General features: G+C 37.7%; 1 protein-coding gene and 1 pseudogene across 2 annotated transcripts in view; one reads left to right on the top strand and one right to left on the bottom strand.

The window, feature by feature from the left end:
- GLG1 (golgi glycoprotein 1) overlaps window positions 1-17888 on the bottom strand; it is a 124755-nt gene that overhangs the window by 92229 nt on the left and 14638 nt on the right. The gene's annotated exons all lie outside the window — the stretch shown is intronic.
- Window positions 650-1300, top strand: LOC102858523 (annotated as a pseudogene).

The raw sequence follows: 17888 nt of genomic DNA, 5'->3' as shown, positions 1-17888 counted from the left end.
GCACCTAATAACAACAATAAAATTTCATACCCTCTCTAAAGACTAATAATTCCAGTGAATATAAATAAAAATGAAGATTATACAAAGTATAAGATATGTAAAGAGAATATAGCAAAACTTTTTAAACTGAAGTGTCAATTCAGATGGTGTAATTTTTTAAAAACAGCATGCATGATATACTATATACCTATACCTATATCTATATATATGATAACTTAAGTATTAGCAAAAATTTTTCCTAATAGTTAAATAATAATTATTTCCGGAATTTTAAAGCTCACCTACTATAACTGCAGCACCATATTCTTTTGGGAAAAAAGTAAAAACTATTGTTTCCACTCAAGTCATATAAAAAAAAAAGTGCTCGGTGGATTTGGCCAGTGAGCAGAAGTCTGTCTCTGCTAGTCTAAGATGAAAATGGGGATGCTGCTGTTAGATGCCTTTGACTCTTCGGACTGAGTGACCCACTGTATAGCAAAACAAAACCCTGCCCACTCCCGTGCCATCCTCACAATCTCTGCTGTGCTTTCGCCCACTGTTGAGTCACTGTGTCAGTACACCTCACCTCTTGTTGTTAAGTGCCACTGAGTCAAGTAAGACTCACAGCGAGGGCTTCCTCTGCTGCCTAGCTCCATCTACGGCCGATATCATGGGCTTCGAAGACCTCAAGACTGCCTCTGGCCTTCAGATCCTCAATGATTATCTGGCCGACAAGAGCTACATCAAGGGTTATGTGCCATCACAAGTAGATGTGGTGGTGTTTGAAGCCATCTCCAGCCCTCACTTGCTGACCTGTGTCATGCCCTACGTTGTTATAATCACATCAAGTCTTAAGAGAAGGAAAAGGCCAGCCTGACAGAGGTGAAGAAAGCTTTGGGCAAGTATGGCCCTGCTAATGTGGAAGACACCACAAAAAGTGGAGCTGCAGACAGTAAAGATGACGATGACAATGATCTCTTTGGATGTGATGAGAAGGGAAGTGAGGAGGCAAAGAAGCTAAGAACGTCTTACACAGTATGAATCAAAGAGAGTCAAAATCTCTCCTCTTGTTGTTGCCAAGTCTTCAATCTTACTAGATGAGAAGCCTTGGGATGATGAAACCAACATGCCAAACAGGAAGAGTGTGTCAGAAGTATTCATGCAGCCGGCTTGGTCTGGCTGGGGCTCTTCCAAGTTAGTACCAGTGGAATTAAGAAGCTTCAGATACAGTGTGTAGTTGAAGATGATAAAGCTGGCACACATGTGCTGGAAGTTGATAAGTGCTTTTGAAGACTACAAGCAGTCCATGGATGTGGACTAACAAAATCTAAATTCCATTTGCATCCATCAATAAAAACTTTAAAAACAGATCCTTATCCTAAAAAAAAACAAACAAAACCCAAACCCAAGAGATCCTTATCCTAACAAAAATGGCTAAGTTTAAAAAAGATGCATAATAAAGAACTTATTTAAAATTTTAATTTGCAGTAAGAATGGTGTAGTATTAGACAATGTTCAGATCTGTTGTTCACATGGTCACAATGAGTCATTATGCAGCAGAACCAAACAACAAAACCTTTCGGCTAAAGAAATCTTTTTAGATGCTACCATGTTCTTTGCATATGAACTCTAATTCTGAATTTAAAAAATAGAAATATTAATCAGATCAAGCAACTTTTTCTAACAATTTTCATTATCATTTATACATGAGACACTCCCCATGCTCCACAAATCTGTGCTTCTAAACAAGCACATGAAAAAGAACTTTGAGAGATCATACTATTCAGTCCTACTAATAACAAAGCCTATCCAGGTCATGACACCATCACCATAGAAAAATAAGCCTGTAGACCAAAAATCAAGGCCAAAGCTTTCATATTTTCACTGTCTTAACATGTACTTCTTTAATAAAAGGGGAAATACATTTACTGGGGAGTTTTAGAGAGAGAGATTTGCAGTGGTTATTGAAAGGAATGAAAAAACCTAATACTGATTCAGGATGAAATCTGTCAAAATGTTCAGACATCTACCCTTAGCTCTGATGTAGACGAAAACATTTCCAAATTTAAAACTCAGACTTAAAAGTAAGTAAATATATTCTGATCAACTGTTTGAGTCATAGAGGAAATCACCAAAAGGATGAGTCTAGAAATGTTTCCTAACAAAGAACTCTACCAAAAAATGACGTTAAAATGGATTATGACTAATGGAGCCCAGAACCACAAAAGTAAGGTTAAAAGTGTCCTCTGCTCTGTAATAAAGATCCCAATTATAACAATGAAAATTATAAAATAGAATGTGAAGCTCATGTTTTTATCTAGTATTATTCTTCCTTCATAGTCAAACAGTTTAATTTCTTGTTCCCTAGTAAAATTAAAAGACTGCGTAGGACACAAATTTGGGGTTTCAAAAATACTATCCTTTGGTTTTCATAAGTTGCAGAAAACTTAACCTCTTTTTTAAAAATGTTGAATATATATCTCTGTATCTATCTATCTGAATGCGCTGATGAGTCATGAGATTTGAGACAAGATAGAAATGGATGAAAACTTATTTTATGAAAGGTGAATACAAGAAGAACTTAAAGAGTTGAGAGTGGGGTTAAGTAAGACAAGGATCTATGGCTTTTTGTTATAAATCTGGTAGCATTAACTTATAGGACTATATACGTACATTACTTGAACAAAAAAGAAGAGACTAAATCCATAAGCTTGTCAGAATAAATGGTGCCCATATGAATACAGAAGTATTTTAGTTTCTAATAACTGGTAACCAGTGAAAATTTGCTTTCTTTTTGTTTTTTATTACAGTATTTGTTGAGAACATGAGAGGCACTAGGCGAGAAGCTGGAAATACAACATTGTATTTTGGACAAGGCATATTCAGAGTACACATGGCCTGCTATTCCTGCAAAGACACACAATCTGCTGGTATAATGACAATGTTTAAGCACTGTACAATTTACTGAAAAACTTCTCGTTAGAGTAAAAATATTCATTCTTATATTCCTAAGAATAGTATTCCTAATTCTTCCTAGAAGCTACTTTCTAACTGTTTTGGATCTGTTTCAGAATGACATTTAAACTTTTTTTGGTCTACTTTCCTGCAGGCCTCTCAGGCTTACTAAACAGTGTTTGTGGGGTACAAAGCCTCAACTGTTTAGCTCCATTCCAAACTGCCTTGCAGTATTAATCAACAAATAACAATTTATAAAGTAGGAACATAGTAATTGTGGTCAACATGCTAAACATTTCTAGTTTTGTTTAAATTCAACTTTACAGTTAAAAGAATTTGAGGAAAGGAAAATAAAAAACAAAAAGAAGTAGAATCCCATCTTTACTCTCTGTGTCAGAAGAAATTTCAGGCAGCAATTCTCTACCTAAGAACTGATAAAGTTTGTAAAACTCAAAAGGGCTTCAGTCTTTTTTTCTTCTTTCCCCCTTCAGTTGTGTTTTTAATTTCATAAAAAAAATTTACGTTTTCTCCTTTCATTCCTTCGCACCATTTTCTTATATTTACCCTCTTAGAATCTTTCCAATCTTTCATCCTCTACTGTTATTTTTTTCTTTCTCTTTAAACTAGCAAAGGTATCTTTTTTCCCTTGGGTTTTTTTTATTTTAATAATTTTAATGAACATTTACTTTGGATTTCCATTCATTCAGTGCTGCACTTCTCTCCTCGCCCAGCCCTCCCCCGCCCCCCAGTTCGCTCCTCTCTTTGGAAAGTAAAATAAACACTCCCTCCCTGGTACACAATCCCCCCACCCCACCCCTCCCACCGCCCCAAGTACATTCCACTATGCAACCTTAATTGTGGACTCTTGTGATAACCATAATACCCTATCATACATCGCTTTTAAATTATTCTTTCCCTCATCTGTTTCAGTGCAGTATACACAATTTATCCAGTTTTTCTCAGACTTACCCCAACCCTGCTATCAGTCCCATTTTACAGCAGTGGCACCATGCAATATTAGTCCTTTTACAACTGAGATATTTCACTCAGCGTAATGTCCTTACTTAGGTGAGATGTTCTAACTTTTAGATGATATTGTTACGTGCCATCAAGTCACCTGCAACCCACAGCGACCTAAACTCACCCTATCCTGAGCCAGTCTGACTGACTCAGTCACACCTTCCCCCATTACCCTACTAACTGTGTCAATTCATCTCGTCTGGGGTCTTCGTCCTGTGCTGTCTCTCCACTCTTCTGAGCAAGATGTCCTTCTCCACAGACTGGCCCCTCCTAGCTATGTGCCCAAAGGATGTGAGATGGAGCTTCAAAATTCTAGCCTCCAAGGAGAGAACATTCTATTTTTTACCTTTTTTCACCTGTCAAACTTTTATAGTATAAAATTAAACAAGTGAAATCCAAGTTTATAGAAACTGTTTTAGCTCTACCAAAAAACCAAGATTGTTTTTCTTAGTCATTAAACTTAACCGTGTTATCTATTTACCCAATTGGTTACTCTCACCTTCTTTTGAACTTTCTTTTACTTGGCTTTCACCACTGAACTTCAATTTTCTTTTAACCCTCAACCATTCCTTCCAGTTTCCTGTAATTCCTTTGACATGCCTCTTTCCAACCCTTAATTGTGAGCATTCCCCAGGGCTCATTTCTTGGAATCCTACTCTTCTATTTATACATTCCTTAGGAGGGCTCAACTATTTTCTTAGCTTCAAGTATAGTCTTTTAGGTTAATTACTCTAAAATTTCAATTCATTTTCAAAAGTTAGTTTCTAATTTACAGGCTCTTGGTTTTTACTGGAAATTGCTTTAAATGCTGAGTGTCATTGCAAACTCAACACAATCTAAGAATTACTTATTTTAGAGGTAGTAGCCTCCCAACAGTTAAACTTTCACTTCTCTTCCTCTAGTTCAATTCTACTGTCCCTTAAATTTAATCATAATTTTCTTTAAAAAATCACTTCATAACTTTCTGATTAGCTAAATATCAATATACTCCCTTTAGTGACATATCACAACTAAAATGTCTCATTTATTTTGTGTCTTTGAAAGCTACCTCTTCCACTGGCTGGGAAGTTCCATGAGAATAGTCATCGTAACACCTTTTAGGAATGAAAGTGAAGAGTATGATAATCACATTCGCAGCACCTATGATTAGCAGGTCTGAATGTGCTGAACGAACAAAAGAAGTCTAAATCTGTCCTAATTAATTAATGAGGTTATGAGTCTCCCAAGAATCCCATTTTATCTTCACTGCTACTAGTACAATGGATCCAGAGCCTCTCTTCAATGTTAATTACAAACACGGCTTACCCAATGTGCTCCTTTTGGATTGTCCTCACCTTGACCCAGACATATTGCCATCAAAATAATATATTTTAATACCTGATTATTCTATTTTCCCACCCAAAATCTTTATAGGGACTTCTGACTTAAAAAAAAAAAATCTAATACAGAAATTCCTTCACTGAAACACAAACACTGTGAAACAGTTGGACTCTGACTTATAATGAGAGACCCTAAAGCACTGAATAGGGCCTCCAAGGCTGAACATTTTATGGAAGTAGATTATCACATTTTTTTCCAATAGTGAGTTTGAACTGCTGACCTGTTAGTCGGCAGCTGAGTGCCTAAATACCACACCATCAGGGCTCCTCACACATTCATTCATTAAGGGGCTCAATTTGCCAAGGGAACTAATATCTGCTGCTCACAGCAGTCCTTCCCATTGAAAAGCACACTGATTCTACTCTTTGATTCTTTATTCTAATGTCTTTGCAGACATCAATGGTAACATGACCTAGGAAATGTTACTATAAATTGCATCACAAGTACCTAACATTAATTAGCCTAGTTTCACCAGCAAGACTATTTCTTAGGATGTGTTTTATAAATTCTTAACAATTACAGTTTCATACAGTTTCCTTTTTATAGACCTATCCTCAAATTCATTATCATAGATGTGAAAATTCTACATAGAATTTGTCTGGGGAGCCAATAATGACAAATGGGGGCACAGGGCTCTAAGTGTCTGAAAGGGCCAGGGGGAGGGAGAATAACACAGCCCCTCATCACCCAAGAGCAGAAAGCAGAGTCCATAGCCCAGCTCCATGATACCTCTAGAACCACACCTCCAGAGGTTTGTTTATTCATTGTTGACTCAAAGATTATGGTACTGAGAGTGGGGTTTATTAGAGAAATTGGAGAGTGGAGGAGGCAAAGAGTATCACTCAATGCAAGTTCAGATTTTAGCCCAGTGGTCCCAAAGCACAATTCCTCAACTGTTCAGGCTCCAGTTTCAGTTCAACAGTCAGTTTTCCCTTCCATCATCTGGCAAAAACAAACAGTAATACCTTTAACCATAGTTTATCTCTAGGCCTTTATCTCTAGGTTCCTCTGGTTACACCTTGCCACAGTTTCTCCACAGCAATGCCACAGTCTCTTTATCTTCATCAACAGGGTCTCACTACCAGTCTCCCTAAAGTCTTGCTGCCCTGTAGAGGAAGTATTCCCTCTCTTATCCTAGACCCACAGCTGTTGATTTTTTGCAATACCACGTGTTCGCAATTAAGGTAGCTGGAGACTAGCAAGGGCTAATGTAATGGCTAGAAAAGCCAATTTTAAAGCTAATACCACAGAAGTATGCCAAATAAAATTCAATTTAAATAAACAGTTTCTTAGAAAGCCAGGATATTCTTTAGAAGCAAGGGTAGTGAGATTTCATATCACATACTTTGAGCAGGTTAAAGGAGGGGTCAGTACCAGCAAAAGGAAATTATGCTTGGGAAAGCAGAGGGTCAGTGAAAGAGAGTTATACATAATAAGGTTGCTATGAACCAGAGCCAACAAACAACAATAAAATAATAAACACCAGTTCAACGTTTTAAAAAACAAACCCAAAATAGCTAATACTGTTATGTTGTTGTTGTCCGTCTTCAAATAGGAACTGACTCAAAGCTGACCCTCTTCTAGGTTTTCAGAGGCTCTAAATTACATGAGAGGAAATGCCTATCTTTCTCCCCTGGATCAGCTGGTGGATTTGCACTTCATGCAACTCCTTACCAACAGGCCACCAGATCTCCCCAATTAATCCAATTTATCCCATATATGCTATTAAAGAATTGCAACAAAAAAGTCAATCATAGATTTCTTAGTATACTAGAATTCTTACAATAATACAGAATACAAACAAGTGACTTGTTTTCATTACTGAAATACAATGATTATATACTGCATTTTAAAAATTGGTAAGTATATTGCTTTTCTCCCAGATAATTCTTCATATCATTTTCAGTAAGAATAATAGAAAAAAAAGATTGATAACATCTTAAGATATTATTCACATCAGAAATGTATAACACATGCAACCACTCTGGAAGGCAGTATGGCACATTCTCAAAAAGTTGGAAATAGAAATACCATTTGACCCAGTAATTCCAGTATTGGGAATATACCCTAAAAAAACCAGAACTGCCATCCAAGCAGATATATGCACACCCATGTTTATTGTGGCTTTGTTCACAATAGCAAAGAGTTAGAAACAACCCAAGTACCCATCAGCAAACGAATGGATAGAGAAGCTGTGGTATATTCACAATGCAAAACATTATATAGCACTGAAAAACAAGGAACTCATGAAATATTATACAAAATGGGTGACCCTGGAGGACATTATGTTGAGTGAAATATCTCAGTCACAAAAGGACAAATACTGCATAATGCCACTGTTATAAAACAGGACTAATATTGGGGTTGGGGGGAGAACTAAGAAAAGAGAGGATAAATAATGTACATGCATTGAAACAGAGGGAGAGAACTGTATAAAAGGAATATATGATTAAGTATTATTGGCATGACAAGAGAGAGGAAGGGGCAAGGAGGAAAATGTGCAATAATTAATGAATGGAAATCCAAGGTCTCTACAAACTTTGACTAAAATATAAAAAAATCCAACCAAAAAAAAAGAAGAAGAAAGAAATGTGTAACTCAAATCAAAGGTGCACAGTTCTAATCCACCAGATGCTCTGCTGGAGAAGGAGGAGCAATCTCCTCCTGGGCCAGGATATCAGCTTTAAGACTAAAGTGCATCTGATTCAAACCATGGTATAATCAATTGCTATGCATTTGAAAGTTGGGACAATGAATAAGTAAGAATGAATTGTGCTACTGGGGAAGAGTATTGAATGTCCATGGGCTGCCAAAAGAACAAACAAATCTATCTTGGATGAAGTGTAACCAAGGTGCATGTCACATACTCTGGACATGTTATCAGAACGGCCAGTCCTTGGAAAAAGACATCGTGCTGGGAAAGGTAGAGGGTCAGCAAAATTGAGGAAGACCCTTAAAGAGATGAATTGACACCGTGACTGCAAATAATGGGCTAATTTAGCAAGTAGGAGAGTGTGATGCCAGCACAGGATAGAGCAGGGTTCTGATCTGTTAGTCATAATGTCACTATGTCACTATGAATTCTAGTCAACTTGACAGCACCTAATAAGAATACTGTTTTCAATGTAGCACCAAATCTATATCAGATAATTGGTCAACTTTCCCAGGACATTCTGAATGGAATATTTTATATCCTGTAGAAAGTTTTATAATTTGCAAAGTGCTTTCAGAACCTGCTAATTGTGCATTTTTTATTGATGAAGAGAAAGAAGCTCTGCAAAGTTGTTTGCATAAAATCAAACTTTCTAAGGTCTTCTGATTCCAGGACTAAGAAAATACGTAGCAATCATCCTTGCTTAGCATAGCCCTTTTTTTTTTTTTTATGTGTGTACCGTCAAATTGGATCTGACTGGTACAGGAGGCAAATTGTTCCTCCTTCTTCAGCAGAGCATCTGGTGGATTTGAACCGCGCACCTCTGGGATTGCAGTGCAGTTTCTTGCCAAGCATAGCCCTTTTGTGACACCTATTTTCCACTGGTATTTTAAGTTGTCAGGTTGTGAAGGATTTCCATTTCCTTGAATCAATAATCAATGCCATGGATAAAGCATTAAGAAATCAAGTAACTATTACACTGGGTAAATGTGCTGTCAGAAACCTTTTCTCTTTTAAGTGTTTCAGAGCAAAGATGTAACTTTATTGACTACAGTACACTATGATTTTTTTGCCTCATATACATGGGGAAGCTGGCCAATGTATAAGAAAGAACAAAGAAAAACTGATGTCTTTGAACACTGGCAATGAATACTCCAAAAAGCACAGACTGTTGGAAAAACAAATAGGTCTTGGAAGAAAAGCAGCCATTAATGTTGTTTAAAAGTGAGAATGTTGATACTTCATCTCTGGTACTCTGGACATGTTATCAGCTGGGATCAATTCTTGGAGAAAAATATGCTTGGTAAAGGATCACTAAAAAAGAAAAACCCTCAAAGACAGGGATTGACATGGTGGCTGCAGCAATGGCCTCAAACATAGCAACTGTGAAGACTGAGTAAGCCAGGGAGCACTCTGTCCTGTTAGAACAGTGCTGCACACAAAGGGCTGCTAGGAGACAGAGGTAACTTGATGGCACCTAACAGCAGCAGCAGCCTAACAGCAGGGAGCTGCACTGCCTGTCCTCTCTGGTGGTTTTGACTTCACCAGCTACTCTGAAGGAGAAAGATGGGTGATCACCTCCTATTCGATTTACAGCCTCAGAATCCCACTGGTTTCAACTCAACAGTACTGTGTTTGAGTTGAACAGCAGCAGCAGCAGAATGGGCATAGCAGCCTGAATAAGCATTATCTTTCTAAATTAAGTTGCATGACATGCAGAATTGCATATTAAGAATTCATTTCAGGGGAGCTCTGGTGGCCTAGTGGCAAGGAGCTGCAACTACAATCCCAGAAGCACACGGTTCGAATCCACCAGATGCTCTGCCGGGGAAGGAGGGACAATCTCCTCCTATACAAGTCAGATCTGATCTGACGGGACACTCACACAAAAATAGAAAAAATAAATAAAAAAAAAGAATTCATTTCAATGTGCAAGTTCCAGCAACTATTCAGTTTGGAGAAGGGGCATAAAAAAAACCCCAAATACTAATAAGTGTTGAATAATGTAAACCACCACTTCCAAAAGGACAAATATGTCTTAGAAAAGGGAAAGCCAGAGTGCTCCTTAGAGGCAAGAATGGCAAACTTCCTCTCACCTACTTTGGGGATGAGAGTGGGGCTATTCCTTGGAAAAGGTCGTCATGCTTGGAAGGTGGAAAGTCAGTGAAGGAGAGGAAGAGCCTCAAATAGCTGCACTGAAAATAAGCTTTTTCAGGGCCAATAGCAAAAAATCCACTCACTTTAATTTCTTGTTTTCTTTTTGCCTGCTAAAAACTTGATAAATTCCACCATTCTCTCTCTCTCTCTCTCTCATATATAATAATAAGAGAGAGAAAGAGAGAGAGAGAGAATATATAGTCCTGCATAACCTAAAAGCCTTCAACTGTGAACACTTTAAAGAGGACCTTTTAAATACAGGTGAGCTCAGTTAACAAGAAAATAAATGTTCTGGCTGTCAGGGCACAAAGGAAGGAAGGATTAAAAAGCCCAAGTACCAAGGAAGGAAGGAAGGAGTCAGCCTCACTAACCTACGGCTTGAGGCTTAATGACCAGGGACAGACACAAGGTCTTGCCCCTGCAGCAAGTGTAACATTAGAACTGAAACCATCACAGAAGGCTGAAACTGTTTCCATACTTTTAAATCAAAGAAATTACGATACTGAAAACGGAATCAAGTCTGATTGTTTAACACCACCAATCTTTCTAGAGAAAAGGGGAAGGAACATAAAGTTCTTGACAAATGAAAGAAAGGCTGGCACAAAAATAAACATTATTTGACCAACATAGTTATGACAGTTTGCCGGCTACTAAAGCGTGTGTTCCTTTCATCACAGTGTGGAGATGTCATTGAGTATGTGGAGTTACTGGGTAACTGCGTAGGGATAGGACTCAGGGTAGGGCTTTTTTAAAAAAGCAGCAATCCCAGAGGTGTGCGGTTCAAATCCACCAGATGCTCTGCTGAAGAAGGAGGAACAATCGATCGCCTCCTGTACCAGTCAGATCCAATTTGACGGTACACACATTTAAAAAAAAAAAATAACAACAATAAAAAAAGCAGCAGTAACAAAAACCAGCTGCTACTGTTCCAAGCCTAACTCATGTTTGCAAAGCAGAACTTCTCTCTGTACAGTTTGATCTTTCTTGTGACGTTTTGGAAGTAGATCACCATGTCTTTCCTCTGCATGGATTCAAACCACTAATCTTACAATCGTGGCTCAGCCCTAAACTGTGTGGGTTAAAAGGGTGAATTTAATAGTGTGTGAAATACATTTAATTTTTTGTGTGTGTGTGAGAAAAGGAAGTAATACAAGGCCAAAAGAAAAAGGAGTAGCAGTAGAAGTTTGGGTTTTCTTACTCTCCTGCATGAGAGCAGAAGACGCCTACATTCTAGAAAATGGAAGCACAGAATGGAAGGAACTAGAGTTCAAGCATTGCCAGATAGCTAATAATCTATCAACTAGAAATGCCAACACTGGAAATAAACTTCTCTAAATTCAAACACTGGTATTTTTCTAGGTTTGGTACAGCAATTAATTTTGTTCTAAACAAAAAGTGCAGCCAGGGTGCTCCTTAGAGGCAAGAATGGTGCAACTTCATCTCACATACTTCAGCCGTGTCACTAGGAAGGGCCAGCTGCCCTTGGAAAAGGACATGCTTGGAAGGGTGGAGGGTCACTGAAGGAGGGATCCTCAACGAGATGGACTGATTTAGTGACTATAACAGTGGGCTCAAGTGTGTCAGAGATGATGAGGATAGCACAGGATAGGGCAGGGTTCAGATCAGTTGTTTATAGGGTCGTCATGAGTCATACTTGACTCAAAAGAACCTAGCAACAACAGGTCATGGGGTCAATATGAGTTGCTGTTACCCAGAGGGCACTTAACAATAACAACAAACAAAACATTAACTAAAAGGAAATTTTTTATTTTATAAATTAATAAAAAGCTTATCTGAATCCAATTACACAAATTGACCTTCTTGACAATAAATTCTATCTATGGAATTCTCATGTTAATGCAGTCTTGTCAGTCAATATGGGGAATTAGAAAAAAGTATTTTTTTTTTAAAAAAGTTAAATAAGAATATATGTATACAGCTAAAATATTGATTGCAGTTGTTTAAATATAAATTCTGTGGAAATCTTTCTAACCAATCTATATTCTCCACTGGCATAGTTCTCCTCCTTCCAAAGGTAATAATTTTAAAATGTTTTATCCTTCCAGTGCAGTTTAATGCCAATATAGTAAGTATTCTTATTCTTCTTCCTTGACAAAAATGGTGGCAGACTATACTGGAGCTATAACTCTGCTTTCTTCATTCAAAAACAGATCTTGGAGATCTTCCCAACCAAACACAAAGAACTTCTTCATTCTTTTCTCACAGTAATATAATAGTTCATTATATGGACACACTATGACTCATTTAATCACTCCCTTATTAAAGGGTGTTGAGTTTTTTCCAATCACTTGTTTAGGAAAAAATGTTTCAATAAAACACTACCTACATTTTCTATACTGCTTATGTGTAAATTGAATACATTTTCAATGGTGGCAGTAAAAATTATAAACATACATTGCAATTTTAATGACTAATTATCAACATCCTCCTTATCTAACAATTCTCTCCTCATTCCATTTCTCTCCAATATGTCAAAACTTAGAATTCCAGGGACGATGATTTCCATTTTCAGTCACAAAAGATTAACTGCTACAGGTTAATCCTAGCCCACAGGGAGAGAGCTCTTGTGGCTTAGTGGGAAGGAGCTGTGCTGCCAACCCCAAGGTATGCAGTCAGAATTCACTAGTCACTCAGCGGAAGAAAGATAGGCAATTTCAACCGCTAGGACTTACAGCCTCTGAAAACTTGGGGGCTGGCTCTGAGTCAGTTCCCAACAGCAATGAGTAATTTTAAGAAGCTCATTATAAACAACTAGAAAAAATAAGGACCTTTCACTCACTAGAGAATACACTACAAAGGACAACAATCATGAAGAAGGGAGACAAATATTTGACTTGAGTCAGACATTTTTTCCCAGGATTCGGCATAAGGAGAGGAACATGAGTTCTCACATAGAGTCTGGTGATCTAAATGAGAAGATAAACTTCTAAGTGCAAGGGAGGAGGGCAATCAGAATTTGTAAGACAGAGAAAGCAAAACAGAAATACACAGAGAAAGAGTTTTAGAGGCCTGCAGAGCGGATCCTGACACTGATTTGCTTATATGAGGAAAAACTACAAGGATAGGTAAATCCAAAACCCACCGCCAATTCCAACTCACCTAATAGTGACCTAACAGGACAAAACAGAATTGCCCCACAGGGTGTCTAAGGCTTTCTTTTTATAAGTTCAAACAACCCAGGGAATACTGCATTCCTACTTGTCAAAACAGAGACCTCATAAACAGAAAGCATTGGGTTGAGGCCCAGAAGTGTCACACGTTGGTTGTGCAGTTAAACTAGGATTTGTCTAAAGGCTGCTCTGAACCATGTCCTCTTGGTGTTGTCAGCTATCACAGAATAAGTTCTGACTCATAGTGACTCTGTGAACAACAGAATAAAATGCTGCCTCGCCCTGTACAATCCTTACAATTCCTGCTATGTGTCAGACACCATGTCAACCCATTTCTCAATGGTCTTCCTCTTTTTCACTGTCTCTCTACTAAACATGAAGTCTTTCTCCAGGTCAGCTTCTCCTGATAATATGCCCAATGTACATGAGACGAAGTTTCCCCATTCTCATTTCCAGCACTGCATTCATTTGTCAAATATCTTTATTGGTAGTCTGTCAAGTCCTGGAGCCAAGGTGAAGTTTGATTTCTTCCACTGGTTCTTAACAATATGCTGCCTCCTGAAATGGCTTGAGTGTTGACCAATTTTTTTTTACCAATTATTTTTGATGAGTCTTGTATTCCTTCCATCTTCTTTTGGTGTTCCCTATATCATTTAGTATTTTAGCCATTCAATATTGTATCAGAACAAGGCTAGGGGCTGAGGGTGAGCAGACCATCAATTAATTACTCACATGAAAGTTCAACAAATCCATTAGAGCCATAGTACAACCCTAAGTTGTTATTAAGTGCCATGGGGTCAATTATGACTTAGAGGGATCCTATCAACAGATCTGAACTTTGTCCTAGCCTGTTATCCTCATCATCTCAGATACAGCCCATTGATACAGTCACTGTGTCAATCCACCTTGTTCAGTGTCTTCCTCTCTTTTGCAGACCCTTCACTTTTCCAAGCAAAGTATCTCTTTCCAAGACCGCCCCTCCTAATAACATGCCCAAAGTATGTAAAATGAAGTTTCATATTCTTGCCTCTAAGGAGCACCTTGGGTTGCACTTTCCCCAAAACATGTTTCCAGACTGTGTAACAAATAAAACTGATTCACTGAACACTAATGACCAAAGGGCAGATGAGTCTTAGAGTGACATTAATACATGAAGAAAGCAAATGGTCATTAAAAAGACAAGAAAAAAAGCCCTAAACGGATGTTAAGAGATCCTGAAACGTGGTATTTCTCAAAAAAGTAGCTTTTTTAACATTTATTTTTGTTAAAAGATATGTTAAAGTATAAAAGCTGAACAGAAGATTTCACTGACAGCTTAAGAAGACAAAGCAAAGTATTATAATGAAATATACAAAGATCTGGAATTAGAAAACCAAAAGGGAAAACACACTCAGCATTTCTCAAACTGAAAGAACGAAAGGGAAAAAAATCCTGTCTTGAATTGCAATCCTGTAGGATTCTATGGGCAAAATATTGAATGACACAGGAATCTTCAAAAGAAAACAAAGTGCAGAGAGTAATTTACCAAAAAGAATGGTTAACACTCAACCCTCAAGATGAAAGCCCTATCTCTCATGCTTCTTTCTGCTCACCTGTAGCTATAGGTTTCAAGAAAATACAAATGGAAACAATGAAATGCTTGGAAAGGCTGATATTATTTACTCAAAAGACTTTAAAACAATGAATTTATGGGTTGAATAATATCAAACTGTTACTCTAAGTAAGAAATGATCAAATACTGATCATTTCTTATGGTTCAAGTTAAAAAAACCCCAAATAAACCAATAAAGCTAGAAAATATTAACGAAGAGCTGGTACAAAGAGGAGTATTTGAGAGGAGAAAATTTCCAAATCATATAAAATAAAAGAAATCCTACGGGACTGTCCTGCTCTGTCCTATAAAGTTGATAGGAGTTGTAATCCATTCAAATGAACTACATCATTTACATAATAACTATATCTTATTATCTAGCACAGTTACAATAGAAGCAACACGACAAACAGATGGCTTTAACAAATAGGGTAAAAAGGTATAATCAATGCTTACAATCAATGTTATAGCTATGTTCCCAGTCATTCTGCAGGAGAAACAGTTTGTTGTTGGTTTGGTTTTATTTTTAAATACACACATCATTTAGATAAAACAGTTTTAAATAATGTATTCTTCAGATATATGAACAATTTATCTTCTTAAATATGAGAGTTGAGTTTCCTTTGTCTAATAGGAAGTTTAGGCATCACTGAGACCACAGAGTATCTGGCAAAATTTAATCCCTGGATTCTTTTGCAGTCCTGGGTGCACATTTTTTTTTCTATAATTATATTTTATTAATTTTCATAAACATTTACAGAGATTTTGGGCTTCCACTCATTCATTGTTGCACTATTCTCTCTACCCTCCCAGGTTGTTCTTGTCCAAATGCCACAGTGCTTGTCAAAGCCAGTTCTGATTAATCTTCTTTGTCAGTGTATCCTTTGCCATTCCCTATCACTCCTCCCTGAGAGAGACTTCACCCTGAGTCATAAGGAAAAGGGGACGGCGTATTCTCTTAGCTACTTCCTGCTGACAAGGGACGCTGTGGGTTTCAGGGTGAAGATCTTCTCTCACTACTCTAAAGGGCCCCTTTGGCAGTAGGAAACACATAGACTATTATGGAGATTGATTTTGGAATTCAGATGCACTCTTATTGATTGTGCTTGGCTGTACATGTACATATCCTTCAAGATGTATCATGGGGGTGTTGCAACCTAGAAGACACAAATTTGACTAACAAGTTATAAGTACATGAGTCCAAAAATTATGGAAAAGTAAAAGAAAAGATTCTTTCATTGTTTTACACACCCTCCCCCAGGTCCCCTCCACCATGCAGCCCTCGCTCTAGTCTCCTGTGATGACAGAAATACCCAGTTACATCTCTCTTTTAGACGGTTCTCTCCCTCCTCTGCTTCAGTGCAGTATACATTATTGAACCCATCTTACTCAGTGTCTCCCTAACCCCAAGGACAGTCCCATTCTACAACAGTGGCATCATGTAATATTTGTCCTTTTGTGACTGGGATATTTCACTCAGCATAATGTTCTCCAGAGTCAACCATTTTGAATAATATTGCATGAGTTCCTTGTTTTTTAATGCAGCATAGTATTCCATTGTGCGAATATACCAGAGCTTCTCTAGCCATTCGTTTGTTGATGGGCACTTAGGTTGTTTCCAACTCCTTGCTATTGTGAACAAAGCTGCAATGAACATGGGTGTGCATATATCTGCTTGGATGTCAGCTATGGTCTCTTCAGGGTATATTCCCAGTAGTGGAATTGCTGGGTCAAATGGTATCTCTATTTGCAACTTTTTGAGAAAGCGCCATACTGCTTTCCACAGGGGTTGCACCATTTTACACTCCCACCAACAGTGAATCAGGGTTCCAGTTTCTCCACAACCTCGCCAGCATTTGTTGCTTGCTGTTCTGTTAAATTTTGCTATTTTGACTGGGGTGAAATGATATCTCATAGTTGTTTTAATTTGCATCTCTCTTAGGGCTAGGGATTTTGAGCATTTCTTCATGTGTTTGTTAGCCATCTGAATGTCGTCTTCGGTGAAGTGCCTGTTCATATCCTGTGCCCATTTTTCTATTGGATTATTTACCTTTATCTTGTTGTGGTGCTCAAGTATTTCATAAATTCTGGATATAAGTCCCTTATCTGATATGTTATTACCGAATACTTTTTCCCAGTCAGTGGCTTCCCTTTTTACCCTACTGGAGAAGTTTTTGGATGTGCATAGGGATTTGAGTCTTAGAAGGTCCCATTCATCTATGTTATCTTCTCCTGGTTGTAGCTTTTCCAGGATACTGGGAAGACTGTTTATGTTGTGGATTAGGACGTCTAGTGTTGTTCCTAGCTTTTCTGTAATGAATTTCATAGTCCTTGGTTTTAGTCCTAGGTCCATGATCCACCTTGAGTTGGTTTTTGTGTATGGAGTGAGGTGTGGGTCTTGCTTGAGTCTTTTGCAGATATTTTTCCAATTTTGGGTGCACATTTTTAACACCTGATAAAGAGTTTACAAATGTTTTTGATCTTATTCCAAACTTTTTTAAAGGTGCCTTGTAAAGATTACATAAATGGGAGGGAGGGGTGGACAGGGAGAAAAGTGCAACAATGAATGAATGGAAATAAATATCTCTGTAAATGTTCATTAAAATAAAATTAAATTTTAAAAAAAGATTACATAAATATGTGGAGCATTACAGTAGATGTCAAATTTCCTTAGGAGAGTGAGCATAAAGCCTTATCTTGAACAATTTAGTCTGCAACAATGATGGACATATAAGAATAAAATTCTAAGAAGAAAACACAAGGGTAATACTTCAAGATTTTATCTTGACAATGCATTCTTTGATATGACATAAGCAACAAAACGGTCAAACTGGACTTCAACAGAATTACTCTGGCACAACAGGCTTTATTAACCAGTTGAAGAGTTAATCTATTAAATAGAATAGAATGCAAAAATGGTGACAATCTCTGTAATTTACTGCCTCTGAATCCACTGGAGGGTCAGCTCTGAGTTGGTTCTGAGTTGACGGCACACAACAACAACAACTACAACACTACTATG

The sequence above is a fragment of the Elephantulus edwardii genome, unplaced genomic scaffold (assembly GCF_000299155.1).
Source record: "Elephantulus edwardii isolate Elephantulus edwardi_28Jun2011 unplaced genomic scaffold, EleEdw1.0 scaffold00001, whole genome shotgun sequence".
NCBI lineage: Eukaryota > Metazoa > Chordata > Mammalia > Macroscelidea > Macroscelididae > Elephantulus > Elephantulus edwardii.
This window is presented reverse-complemented; position numbering and strand designations above follow the sequence as displayed.